Source organism: Hyperolius riggenbachi, chromosome 2 (genome assembly GCF_040937935.1).
Source record: "Hyperolius riggenbachi isolate aHypRig1 chromosome 2, aHypRig1.pri, whole genome shotgun sequence".
NCBI classification, from domain to species: Eukaryota; Metazoa; Chordata; class Amphibia; order Anura; family Hyperoliidae; genus Hyperolius; species Hyperolius riggenbachi.
Genome location: NC_090647.1, coordinates 408,001,624 through 408,016,220, shown reverse-complemented (window position 1 = coordinate 408,016,220; position 14,597 = coordinate 408,001,624). Strand labels below are relative to the sequence as shown.

Here is a 14,597-nt window from a genome sequence, read left to right as displayed (position 1 = left end):
GCTATAAACTTGTTTTGAAAATTTGATCAACTGACCTGAAGCAGACTGGTTGAAGGAGTCAACAGAAGGGTGTGTGTGCAAGATTTCTGCTTGGCTCTGTTAAACCTAATAGTTAAACCTGCAGGCATAGATGGAACTCTCTGAGGGGACTGTAACCTGAAAGTCTCAAAATCTGCAGAACGTTACTGGTGTAGGTACTCTAAAAGTGCTACTTAAGTTAATTTTACCAGCCCTATGAGTTACTTAGTAAACACATGCTTTCATAATATGGTATAATCTTTGATAGCGTTGATAAACACAGCTGTAGATCTATTCTTATTTTGTTTCACTAAGCAAATCTGCATACTTCCAGGGATATTAGTTACTCTGAGGTCTACATATATGAATGAAAACCTGTCTGTGCTGCACATAGTAACTAATACTGTCAATTATTTTTTAAATGTAAGAGGTGCTCTGTTGGTGCTTTATAAATCAATAATAATAATAAAACATATTTTTTAATTGATTGAAATGATATTTCTGATATGTTAATATTTTCTTTAACAATCATCAACTGTTCTGCAAGTGCCAGAAATTAATCAAAGGTGCATACTGATCAGGTAGAGTGTGATCTATGGTAGCAGCAAATCTGTATCATTAGCACCATGCTATCAGTGAAGCCCTTATAAAGTAACATAAACGTTGCTGGCTCATTTCATATTAAATTCCTATCATCCACCTGACATCACGTGCTAAAACAAAATTCTGGTGTGATTCGATAATCACTAACATTTTGTAGCTGGAGGAAAGAAATGCAGCTACTACTGGATAGTACAGGTACAGACCATGTTTCAAAGAATACTAAGTGACATTTTGGGAAGTCATGCTTGAGTGGCAAGTCATAATAACTCAGGTGACCAAGCTTCGATGTATGAATAATTCCTAGGTGGTCACTGCAGATGATTATTCTTTACCAAATGAGAAAAATAGCAGATTACTGCAACTAAAGATTATCACTAACCCTATGGACATGATTCTATAAACAGATGATTGTTCACTTTCTCTTATTCCACATAAAATAACCAATTATATTTTTATAATTTTTATTTAATGTTTGGGTATCTGAAATGAAACCAGGACAAGTGAAATTATTGCTTTATAGAAGGGCTTTTCAACATTTTTACAGAATATACCACTTTTATCACATGGCATTTTTAATGCAGCACCAGTGGCTCCGCAAAACCGGCAAATAAACTGGATGTGGTCATGACAGGCTGTGGGAGGAGCCAACAGTCAAGAATGAACCATAATTAGCCAGAGAGTATACATAAAAACACCCACCAACCATAAAATAACCAAATATCACATGTCCTACCTGCCCTCCATAAAACTGCCATGTGCATGTCATGGTTGTTATATTTTGCCAGCATTAGCATTTGTAATCCCCGTTACAAATGCTGCTCCTATTTTCCTGCCAGAGACACATTGAGTATGGGGTGGGGGTAATCGGGGAGAGATCGGGGTACCTGCGTCGTCAGGATTCTCTGCGCAGTCCTTGAAGTCCGTGACTTGCAGCAAGAAGGGAGGAACTGCTGAACTGTATGGGCTGTACTACTGCCCGCTGAAAGGGGGAGGGCGGAGCTTTCCATTCACTCCACTCCACAGCCCTGCCATAGTGCACCAACACCAATCCACACTGCGCACCCCTTGAAGCAGGCAGATATTGCTTGCCCTGCAGTCACCCGCCAGATCGTAGCGCGCTCTTTTCTACGACCGCGTCCCCGCTCCCCACCCCTCCTGAGGCAAATAAGGCAGCTCCAAGCTCCAACTGCCAAATTTAAAAAAAAAAAAAAAGCTTTCCGTAGCAGGAGAGATACGCGTACCACCGTGCAGGTGGCAAGGAACCACCAGTGGTACGCGTACCACGGGTTGAAAAGCCCTGCTTTATAGCATCTGAACCCATATTTCCATAACTCACAGAATTAAACAGATCTCTGCCTTCATTTTACAAACAATAGAATGAGATTTCTGTGCATCAGTGTAAATATAAGGTGTTTCTTATGGTACCCTACACAGTTGGTCATGTAACATGTCACTGACAGATGTGTGTCTAATGACCACTGACAAACAGCTGAGCTCACTTACTTGCCTACTATGGTCAAAGTAATACGGCAGGGTAGAAAAGTCTGCTGTCATTGTAGCAAACAGTTTGTATCTGTGTTAAACTATGTACAGTTACCTACGTAGTGGACTGTAAGAAATGTGTATGTATGTGTAAAAGACTAGAAATGTTTGACATGCCAAATGTTAGCAGCCCAAGGAAACAATACTAAACCTTAAAGGTCTATTAACTTTTACTGAATGAGCAACCATTCATCTTCCAAGAATGCACTGATTCATTCTTAGCTAGAGTATTAGAACAGTTTCCTGGAGCTCAAGTGCTGATTTGCTGACAACACCCACCCAAGTGCAGCACAACATTTTTGTGACTTACAACGCTCTATATAAATTCCCATTCTAGCACTATTCTGAGGTCCTCCATTAATCAAGCACAAACAGTTTGGCCACAATACCTCTTATTGCAGTCAACATTCAAAGTTGCAGTTCCCACTATCAATAATTGCAACTGTAAATATTGCAAATAATTACATTTAAATATTAAGGACTCGGAGCTGCTCGCCTGCACCGACTGGGCACTTGTTAGTGCTCCGTATTGGCGCTGGACAGGTGGCAGCCTCTATAGAGTCACATCCGTGCTAAGACATGACATGTCACGTTCTCTGCTGCTGGGTAACACCACTGTGTCAGCACTTGACACATATGGTGATATAACCACTGCCATTCGGCTGTTTGCACTGGAATGCCACACATGGGCAAGAGGCTGAACTGCCCAACAACTCCGCAAATCAGCCTCTGAACTGAAAGAGGTCTCACTGCATGAAATGTGTAGCTTTCCAGTACCCAGCAAGCGTATCTTAAGTCTGATTTTTTTTTCTTTACTCAACTCTCAGTATTTTTTGTATGGTATGCTTATATGTATAGCACATAGAAGGAAAACAAAGATAGTAAGAACCAGCGGCGTTGCTAGGCCTTGCACCGCCCACGAACCTGTTGCCATGGTGCCCCGGATCTATTATGGCCCCCGTGCCCCACAGGCCGCCCTCTCCTCCCCAGACCGCAGATCACGGCGACTCTGCCCGCCCCTCATGGGCCCCCCCCCTCTGCTGGTCCCCCACACGTCACCCCGCCCGCTTATCTACAAACAGCAGCAGCTTACCTGCCTGGATTCCAGCGCCAAGCCTAGAGACCAAAGCCGCAGACCTCTCTTTTCCTCCTGCTGTTCCCCCTAGTGACCGGCTTCTACTAATGACACTGATCGCGTCATTAGCAGCAACCGAGCATTGGGGAGAAAGCAGTAGGAAGAGAGAGGTCTGCGGCTGGTCTCCAGGCTCAGCGCTGGAATCCAGGCAGAGGTAAGCTGCCGCTGTTTGTAGATGGGCGGGCGGAAAGGCCGTACGGGGGACCAGCGAGGGGGGGGGGGGGGAAGGAGCCCAGCCCCATGCCTACCTACCTACCTAAACTGAAAGCCCTATCCCTACCTACCTATACTGAGGACCCCATACCTATCTACCTACCTGTACTGAAAGCCCCATACCTACCTACCTATACTGAGGACCCCATACCTACCTACCTATACTGAAAGCCCCATACCTATCTACCTATACTGAGGACCCCATACATACTTACCTACTTATACTGAAAGCCCCATACCTACCTACCTGTACTGAGGACTCCATACCTACCTACCTATACTGAAAGCCCCATGCCTACCTACCTATACTTAGGACCCCATACCTACCTACCTACCTATACTGAAAGCCCCATACCTACCTACCTATACTGAGGACCCCATACCTACCTACCTACCTATACTGAAAGCCCCATACCTACCTATCTACACGGAAAGCCCCATACCTACCTACCTATACTGAAAGCCCCATACCTACCTACCTATACTGAACGCCCCATACCTATCTACCTATACTGAAAGCCCTATACCTACCTACCTATACTGAGGACCCCATACCTGCCTACCTATACTGAAAGCCCTATACCTACCTACCTATACTGAAAGCCCTATACCTACCTACCTACAATGAAAGCCCTATACCTACCTATACTGAAAGTCCCATTACCTATACTGAAAGCCCCTCTACCTATACTGAAACTATATATACATATATATATATATACTGAAAATACTGGGACGTGCGGGGGGGGGGCAAGGGGGGGGAGGGGGAGGAGCCCAGCCCCATACCTACCTACCTTTACTGAAAGCCCCATACCTATACCTACCTACCTATACTGAAAGCCCCATACCTACCTACCTATACTAAGGACCCCATACCTACCTACCTATACTGAGGACCCCATACCTACCTACCTATACTGAAGGCCCCTGTACCTACCTACCTATACTGAAGACCCCTATACCTAGCTATCTATACTGAAGGCATCTATACCAAGGTACCTATCCTGAAGGCATCTATACCTAGCTACCTATGCTGAAGCCTCCGGTCTCAGCAAAGGTAAAGCCCCCTGGGCCCCAGACAAGCAAAGCAAAGCCCCCAGCCTAGCAAAGCCCCAGCCTAGCAAAACTCCCGGTCCCAGCAAAGCCCTGGGGCCCCAGCCCAGCAAAGCAGAGCCTCCGGGCCCCAGCCCAGCAAAGCGTACAGCCAAGCAAAGCTCCCAGCTCAGCAAAGCCTAGTAAAGCCCGCAGCCCAGCAAAGCATCCAAAAATGCCGTCACCCCAGTGAAGCCCGCAGCAAATTGCCCAGCCCAGCAAAGCCCCCAGCAAATTACCCAGCATAGCCCCAGGCCCAGCACCCAGCAAAGCCAGGCCGGCACAGCATCACCACCAGCAAGGCAGCCCAGCATCACCAACAGCAAGCCCAGCATAACCGCCAGCCAGGTACAGCACACAGGCCAGCCAGCCAAAAACAAGACAGACAGAAGCCAGGTTTATGTGAAATACTGCCTATCGAATATATTTAAGTTACACCACTGCTATGTTCATGTACATTTGGCCCCACCTATGACCACGCCTACTTTCCACAGCATGACCATGCCCTTTTTTTTTGCATAATCTTTTCCTCTTGGTGCCCAGGTGTGCCCCGGATCTCCCAGGAACCTAGAAACACCCCTGGTAAGAACAAGATAAAATCATACATAGCTCATGAGAGAAGCTTAATGAATAAATGTACTTCTATTATAAGGCTGGATTCACACTGTGTAAGTTGCATAATAGGTGAGTGAACTGCAACTGAGACTGGGCATAGACATTAATTCAAAGCCTGCATGCAGTGAGTTAGAATAACGCAATCTGTTACGCAGAGAAGTGAGCAGTCTCAAAGAATTATATGCGCAATGAGTTCACATGCAGAATTATTATGCAACACTGATGCAGTGTGAAAGGACCCTAATTGTTTTTACAACCTAGTTAGCATAACACGTTGTGCAAAATGTAAATAAAACAATGCAAATATTTGCAAATCACTTAAACCCTACATTTGATTGAAAAAAGTACAAAGTGGTGGAGCTATATATAGATCCCCCAAAAATAGAAAACTCAAAAGGTTGCTCAATCAGCTAGTTTCTACTAACATCACTTCATTTGAAAAAATGTTTGTATTATTTAATCATTAGTTTTTATGGTTTCACTTATATTATTGCTCTCTCCGGTACAGCGTGCACAGAAACATCACTAATATTTACAGGCTGGAAAGGGGGCAGCGTGGTCTGCACAGGAACACTCCTATTGCATAAATAATTTATAGAGCATCGTTGTGGGCACTGTAATGTAAATGGGATAAAATAGATTTGTAGAGAGTTAAAAAGTCGATGACTAAAAATGTAAAGCAATGGAAGTTAACCTGAAAGGTTGGAAATGGGGGAAAAGGCACAAAGTATAGGCTATTAAATTGATTTGTATAAATGTAGTAATAAACATCTGTGAAATTATGTAAATGATGTTTTCATCTACAGCACAGTACATACAACAAGGGGGCACAAGCTGGTTATGTAAGAGAGAAACCTTTACTAAAATAAATAAGTGAAGGTACTACTACAATACAGGTAGTTGCGAATGTGTAAGATTTCCTAGGAAGTTTGACTGGTTCTCTTCTCTTCTATGCAATTAACTTTTTCTCCTAAGTTGTCTCTTAGGTGACATTTTCACAAATTGTTAAAATGCCTTAAAACAACAGCAAGCAAGAAAAAGTTATTTGAATAAGGGCCCATGGGGTTGATTCACTAAGAATAATAGTTTGAGTAACCTCCTGTTACTCGCACTATTTAATCTGCACGCCTTCATTTTGAGTCTCTGCACGCTATGCGCGCTAATGGCAGCGTAGCGTGCGTAATTAAGTTCAGTTAGAGGGGTGCTCACTATGCTGTGCATAGCAAGCGCTAGTAACTTATGCCTGTTAAGTGACAGGCAGCCTATTGGGCCAATCAAAGTGCAGAGATCTCGTCCTTTGAATCCACTGGACCTGAAGGGGCTCAGGACGGGACGAGCGGAGCACCCGTTATTGGGAAGTAGCAGGTGCAATTTACTAGCTTTCGCTATGCACAGTATAGGTAGCACTCCTCTAACCAAACTTAATTAGGCACGCTACGCTGCCATTAGCGTGTGTCGTGTGCAGAGCCAGAGACTCAAAATTAAGGCGCGCTGATTAAATAACGCGAGTAACAGGAGGTTACTCGCACTATTGTTCTTAGTGAATTAACCCCTATGAGGTTATGAATAATCAACTGAAAAGGACATGTATACCAAAGAAAATGGGATTTAAGGAGGGAAGAAAACTGGCGCAGGGAGAGACAGATGTGGAAAGGGGAGGAGTGGAAAATAGTAAATAACAGAACCAAGGAACTGTTCCTCACTCTCTCATTTACCTTTCCCCACACCTCCCCTTTCCTCAATCTTTCATCCCTTCTTTCCCTAGTTTTCCCCCCTCCTACCCTTATCATTAAATCCCATTGTATTTGGTATTCATGGTAATAATTGGACATGTATGGCAACACACCTGTTCAGTTCTATATTGTTTAGTGGAACCTCTGAGAAGGATGCAATGCTGCAAGAGATAATGACTGCCTGGTATCACGCCTTATGTAATGCATAATTCACAGTTTGTAGGGAACAGTTACCTCATTGCAAATATATACAATAATAGAGGAGTTACCTATTTAATGCAGTGGTTAAAGCATAAATAGCTTAGCTAGAACAGGAAGCAGGTGTTGTACACCATGCTGAACTTCTGCTATTAATGGCAGTTTGGTATGCAGGAAATCCTTGTTTTTTTATTTTATTTCAAAAGTCTAAGAAAAAACAGTGTGGCTCCCTTTATATATATGCAAAGCAGCCCAGCCTCCCCTCATGCATGCTGTTAGTCAGCATAGTCAGCAGGAAGAGACATGACCAGTGTGCAGTACTTCTTGCTGATTTAAACAGTCTGAGGGCTGGTTCACACTTGGCGCTTTGGCAGTACTGCTGCTAATGCAATTCAGTGGTAGTGTTCACACTGTATGGTGCATGCAGCATTTTTGGAGTGATTTGAAGTGATTGCATTTCAATGTTAAAGAATCACAAAAAGCAAACACTCAAAAATCCCTTTCCTGCACAGTGAAAAAAAGCGTTTTGCTGATCGCCGGCAATCAGCAAAACGCTATCAAAGTGCCCAGTGTGAACTAGCCCTGAATTAACCTATAGATGTCTTGTTGGGGAGGTGTTTTGTAGGACAGATTTTCTGATGATGAGCACAGAGTATTTCAGGATTTTTCCATGGCCTGGAACTTCTTTCAGTGGCGCTCCAGCCAGGCCAAGCATGCACAATGGAGTGTGACTGACAGAAGTACTGGGACAGCTAGCGGATGACTAGGGCAGCCCGGAGAGACGGCAAGGGAGCCCGTGTCCTGAAGGGGCTGGAGGAAGCCCCAAGTAATTATAAATGTGTTATATCCATTCGTCCCAGGTTTCCTTTAGGGTAAGTAAATCATCTGGAAAATAACTCTTAAGTTATTCATCTAGGGAGGATATAACTATCTGTTTATTTCTTTAACAGAGCAGACTGGCATCACATATTCCATTCTTACTACTGAGCAGCTCTTTGGAGCAAGGAAGATGTCTGAAGTGGAGAGGGGGCAGGTCAACCGTTCTATGCTCCTCACAAGACATTGAACTAAAGCTAAAATTCATGTTGGCTATAGGAATGAGCTTGGTGATTTTTTTTTTTACCGGTGGACTAACATGCTAAATGATTGAGGACCCTACTGGTTTGCATATGAAAGAGGACCTGTATTATATATATTATCAGAGCCGGCCCTAGACCTTTTGCCGCCTGAGGCAAAATTAGAAAAAATCGCCGTCCCCCCCAACCTCCCCCAGCCGTGGGCCGCCGAGCTGGAGGGGTAGCTGGCAGAAAAGGGTTATTGGGCCTAGCGGTGGGGAGGGGGGTCGCATACCCCCCTCCCTCGCCTGGGTCCCCCGATCTGCGCTCCTCCTCCAGCGTTAAGTACCAGCCTGCATATGATGAAGAGGCAACGGGCGGGGGAATCACTCACCTCTTCCGCGTTCCATCGTGCGCTTCACTGACGTCACTTCCTGCAAGGCCGTCCACTTACAATACAGTGGGCGGTGTTGCCGGAAGTGACGTCAGTGGAGCACACGATGGAACGCGGAAGAGGTGAGTGATGCCCCCGCCCGTTGCCTCTTCATCATATGCAGGGTAGTACTTAACGCTGGAGGAGGAGCGCAGATCGGGGGACCCAGGCGAGGGAGGGAGGATCCGACCCCCCTCCCCACCGCTAGGCCCAATACCCCCTTTCTGCCAGCTACCCCTTTAGCTCGGCGGGCGGGCCCAGCATCCATGGACAGGCGGGTGCCGTCCCCCCAGATCTGCCGCCTGAGGCAAATGTTTCACCCCGCCTCATGAGCGGGCCGGCCCTGTATATTATTAACTATCTAAATATAACGTAAGCAGTGCTGCTGTGCTGTAACATTGCAAAAACACTACAAATTTGTGCCAAACAGTTAATACCTGTTTTTTGTGGCTCTAACATTAGTCCCTAAATCAAGCATGAGAATATCATGCTAGCGGGTGAATAGCAGCTGTAAATCTCTCTCTACCAAAATACTATTTTAAAATACTTATCATACATAAGAAAACACACCTAGCAAAATCCTGGTAAAGTTAGTGAATCATCTAAACAACAAAACTGCGATATAACATGAGATTTCCAGGAACATCTTTTCTTATATCATTCCTTACGTCATTCCCTATGTCTCCTAAATATATTTCAGTGGTCGATAAATTGAGGCCTAGGTTAAAATGATCATTAAAGGATAACTGAAATTACAAAATACGTTTATCAAAAATGTAGAGTTGTGCAGAAAACAAACAGGGAGATCCGGGAGCCCAATCTGGCGCAATATTGTTAGGTCACCAGGATAATCAAGAAGAAAGCAAGAAATATAATCACAAAGATAGGTTGCTGTTTGAGGCAACTATTCGTTTACACCTGTGGGGAAATGCTGTCCCCACTCGGCCTTGGGTCGTCATTGTCGCTGCTCCAATAAAAAGGATTTTTGAGGTCCAGGAGTAAACCTTAGACTAATCCCCCCTGAAACTAGGGGTAAATACTAAGTACTGAAAGGAACTGGAGGCGCCCATTATGAGAAGGTAAATATGTATTTCTATAACTATAAGGTAGTATCCAACAGTATTCTTAGAAGGGTCGTAGCTTATGGATGTCTCGTTCTAGACAAAGACAATTTGTATTTCAGGGTAAAATTCAGAACATTTTTATTGGTGCACTTGACAACGCGTTTCACGGCAAAAGCCACAATAGCTCTTAGAACTCGATGGACGTATGTCTTTTTTCAACCAAAATAACCATGTAACTATGTAACTAGTACAAGACAACTTATCATTCATAATACAAGTAATAATATACAAATATAAAAAATATGACATAATATTGGTTTGTTGTAATGTTTGCAAACAACAGATTAAAATAACAGCAAATCCCACTTTGTGCTGGGTGGACAGCCATTGACTGTCCCTCAAATGATGTACTTTCTGTCCACCAAGCACAAAGTGTGAGTTGCTGTTATTTTAATCTGTTGTTTGCCTCTCAGTCGGCCTGTGCCTTTTCATTCTCATTCACAGGTGAAAGGATTGAGGGCCAAGGGATCTTCTTTTGCTTACAACCACTAATACTGGCTGCTGTGCCTACGTTACAGTTGAATGCAGACAGCCTTTCCATACCACTAAATAGACAGAATGTCTATTTCTTACTAGGCAGCAACATCTAGCTCCTGGAGAGAGAGGAGGCAGTGGATGCAAACAAGTTGTCTCAGCTTTTTAAATCTGTACTTTATAAGGACAGCTATCCTTTAAAAACATTATTGACAGTATATCTATTCATACCTCCATAATAATGACAACTGAAAAAAATGCTTCAAATGAGAATATTTAAACAATATCAAGTAGTGTATACTGAAAATATGTTCATGGCAACCATATAAAGATTAAAAGTTCTTAAGAAATTATTTTAAATGTATTAATTGTTTAGAATGCCCAAAAAGGAAAAACAAAGATAATGGTAGTGAATACTACCAACTTAGGTTATCCATGTGTGGTGTCACATGCAAATTCCAAACATACTTTTGACACAATATTATGTGGTTATTTGACACTACGTGCTGAATGATACCCAGTGCAATTATGTGTATAACATATATAGTGAAATGTAGTTTAATACAGCTTTTATTAGCTGAACAGGTGACAGTTACAAGCTTTGGAGACAATGGGCCTGATTCAAAAAGCGGTGATAACTCAGTTATCACGCCTAAAAGACTTTAGGCGTGATAACCTTTGCACTAGCAAAGTTATCCCCGCTTTGTGCTCTAACTCGTGCGAAGCTCCCGCGCGCAAAGTTTTGCGCGCAAAGTCCCATAGGGCTTAATGGGCACTTCGCGCGAAGCACGGTGCGCTGCGCGCGTAGTGCACCGTGCTACACGCGCACAACTTTGCGCGCAGGAGTTCACGCAAATTCCTTCAGATCAAAGGGCTTTTCACAGGCGTGCAAAGTGTTTGCACCGCTTTGTGAATCAGGCCCATTGTAGGTTTCTTCATCAGACATGGTGTAACTGTCATTTAGAACTTGAATTATAATTCGAGTTATCACCTAATAAATATACGCAGTAAGCAAATGAAAATGATCACTTGATGCTTTACAGTCTACCAATAGCTAAGACGGTACAAAATATGTCTACTTCTACAGATACAATGGATATTTATGTACAATATTTGAATAAATGTCAATACATTTAAAATATCACCTCTTAAAAAACTAACTGAACACCCACCTACCCTCCAAGTAACAATCTATAATTTATAAAGGGCACCAATGTGTCCTAGATGCTTGCACCATGCTTTCCAGCACTGGACTTCCGGGTCTATCCAGGACAAAAATCTGCAGGGTGTTTGAATGTTTTCCTGATATTTGTGTGTGTTTTACCAACAAATCCTAAAAATATTCTGATATTTCAATTTGTTTCCCACAAAACTGGCCTTAGACTATTGTGGGGACTTTAAACTTTAGAATACTTTAGTTTAGACTATGACTATGGATTAGATTTTGAGCTTCTCTCAGGAACAGCTTGTGACATGCATTAAATATTCAATGTACTCTATAGAGTGTATAAATGCACAAAAACAATAAGAAAAAGATGAAACAACCCTTCTACTAATTGGAAACCCAACAGATGTCATGCGACTGCTGCTAACTTTTTTCTCTTGAAGAATGGATTTATGAAACCCATCTGGGTAGGACCCCCACCTTACACACAGACACACACACCTTGACCCCTGACTCCACTGATCCTAGAATGATGGAAAAAATGAAAGTGTCAATAGTTGCCAAAATACTCAGTTTCTATTCTAAAATGATTGCTCCTGGATCTCCAATGAGTCTCAGTACCAATGAGAAGTTAGAGAGTCAATTATGTGCCCCAACTTGACCATACTGTGTCATCCTGAGAGGGGAGCCTGTTATATTTATTTTATTGTACATTCATTAATGTGCACTGCATTTCTATCACAGGAGATAGCATTCATCTTTTGGGTCTGATATTGAATGGGAAAAGATGTAATTTGACTGCTACATTTCAACTAACTTTCTGATATAGGCAAGTTTTTTTTACTGTTATTTTAGTTTTTATGCTATGCAGTGTTGGGAAATTAAGTTATAAAGTGCCCCATTTGTAATACCCAGTGTTGGACTTAAAATCATTTCTAATAAATTGTAAAGTATTCTATGGTTTTTGACAGTCTGTCAGTCAGCTTGGTAGATGATCTTCCCTAAAAGCTCTATTTGAGAAGCATTTAGTTCCACAAGTTAAAAATCACTTTGTGAAAAAATGCACACAATGATCTCATCTTGTAAAATGTGCATTCTCTGTACTCATTATACTCTGAATCCAGCAATACTGGTAACATTGGAGTTTAACAACATGAAAAAGATGTAATGTACTACAAGACAACTCTGTTTTTAATGGTGTGGGACAACCCTAAACACTTTCCACAATGGATGACATTTAAAGGCAGGCGTCATGAGACTGCTTAGGATATTAAGACTGCAGGATGTGACATAACTATATCGCGTAGGAAGGAATGAGGATATGATGTTACTTACATAAGATCACACACGATCATGTCACTAGATTATGCAGCACTTGACTTTACAAACCAGCATACCATTCACTTAAACTGATGCTAACAGTCCATTTCCTCCACTTTGCTAAAACTGGAAAAACTACACAGGACATATTGTTCTGAATGTCACTCTTTCAGCAATCATCAATCTTCAAAGTGTCATTTTTAACATGACAGGTAAACTTTAGCTAGTTACACACCAAGCTAGTAAAACATTGCCACACCTATGACTGAAGGAATATGTGAAAACTCTGGTTTGATAAGGGACGGTTCTCCTTGCACATGAATCTTATCTAAAATCAATTTAGGATTGTTTCAGCTTATATGAAACATTTTCCTGTTCAGATCTACAGTTTACGATTGGCAATAAAATGGTAGTTACTTCTAGTTTTAGTAACCCTTGACAATTAAACTTAAAACAGTCTACAAATAGGACATTTCCCAACTTATTCTGAGAATTTCCAAATTAGAAAATAATCTAGAAAAACATATACTGCACATGCTAATTCAGCTAAAAAAACTGATCTGTATTGTCAAGCAGATGGATTAAACACACCATGAAATATCATCTTTCCCTTGTTTCCATTTCACAGAAGTAAGTGAAAACTTTCTCAATATTAATAGTATCCTCAGTGAAATAATGGAATTACTGAATCACAGCTTCTCTATCTGCCTTTAACAGAGTGTGGATCAGCAGACATGCACTGCTCACTGCCCAAGTCATGTGTCAGCAGCATTACGTTAGAGAAAAGTCATTCATGCCGACCATGTGCTTCAGAACAGACATTACTGCCTGGCATAACCTAATCCACATTAGGCAGCATAGCTCTACACTACTGCTGTTAAAATGTCTGTAAATGAATAGCACCGATATACAATAGTAATTAAGAACACATTTCTCAGTGCTTACCTAAAACACATTTTAAATGATGATACTCCAGGTCCGTTAATAATCTTTCTTCAATTCTAAAGGAAATAGAAAAAAAAGACAAGCTCAGTAACATTCTCTGTCCTTTTTGAAGATCCAATTACCATTTTAAAACAATAAAAATAAACATTTGTATTCAAATAGGTTTCTCAGGGAAAACTGAACATGTTCTTCGGTGTTTAAAAAGCACACACCTAGGATGACTAGAGTCGTAGTTAAATCCCAGTCCTTAGGTCTATCCAAATGTATCTGCTGTCTCTCAGAGGCATAGTTACATCCACAGAAACAGAAAATCTTATTCACAGGATCCTTGCTGCCACCCAGCTTTGCCTGAACAGTGTGTCAGAGAGAGAAAGAGAGAGCTACGAGTAAGCTCAGTACAACTCAAGTGCTTGGAGTCTTATAGAGTACCGCCAATTAGCAGCTGACCAATCACATGCTCTGGGGACAAGTAATCACGTAAGAAAAAAAGGGCAGCCCCTTCTGAATCAAAGAAGTTCTGAATTACTGAGGTTACACAAAGGACACTCATTCAGAAAAAAAGGCAGTGCTTCTGTGCTGAAAACGCCCAGGGAGAAACTGCAAGTACTTTAGATGCAGGAAACGCCTCACTGAGACACAGATACTGTACGTACAGCAGCAGCTAGTATCTTAACCAGGAAATGTCTCTGGCACATATAGTACACTAATAACCTAACGTAATAAAGTGCTAAGGAAGAAACACAAATTGTCCCCATTGGGAATTACCAGAGAATATTTCTACTAATACTTTTAAATTTTAATCTCCTTTTACACTTATTTATTCATTTATTTCTATTACACATACAAAATTAGTAAACTTAGAGTAGGCATTTATTTGGTTATGGCTGATGTACATTTATGTATTCTTATTCTGATGCATGTTTCTCATACTT

The 14,597-nt window shown here is 42.0% G+C and overlaps 1 long non-coding RNA gene across 1 annotated transcript in view; it reads right to left on the bottom strand.

Annotated features, from left to right (window-relative positions):
* LOC137544511 (uncharacterized) overlaps positions 1–14,018 on the bottom strand; it is a 38,461-nt gene extending 24,443 nt beyond the window's left edge. Inside the window, exons 1-2 of the long non-coding RNA XR_011025890.1 lie at positions 13,878–14,018; positions 13,666–13,721 (exon numbers count right to left, since the gene is read on the bottom strand). This is a non-coding gene — a long non-coding RNA (uncharacterized lncRNA). The remainder of the gene's footprint in view (positions 1–13,665; positions 13,722–13,877) is intronic.
* Positions 14,019–14,597: the final 579 nt, after the last annotated feature.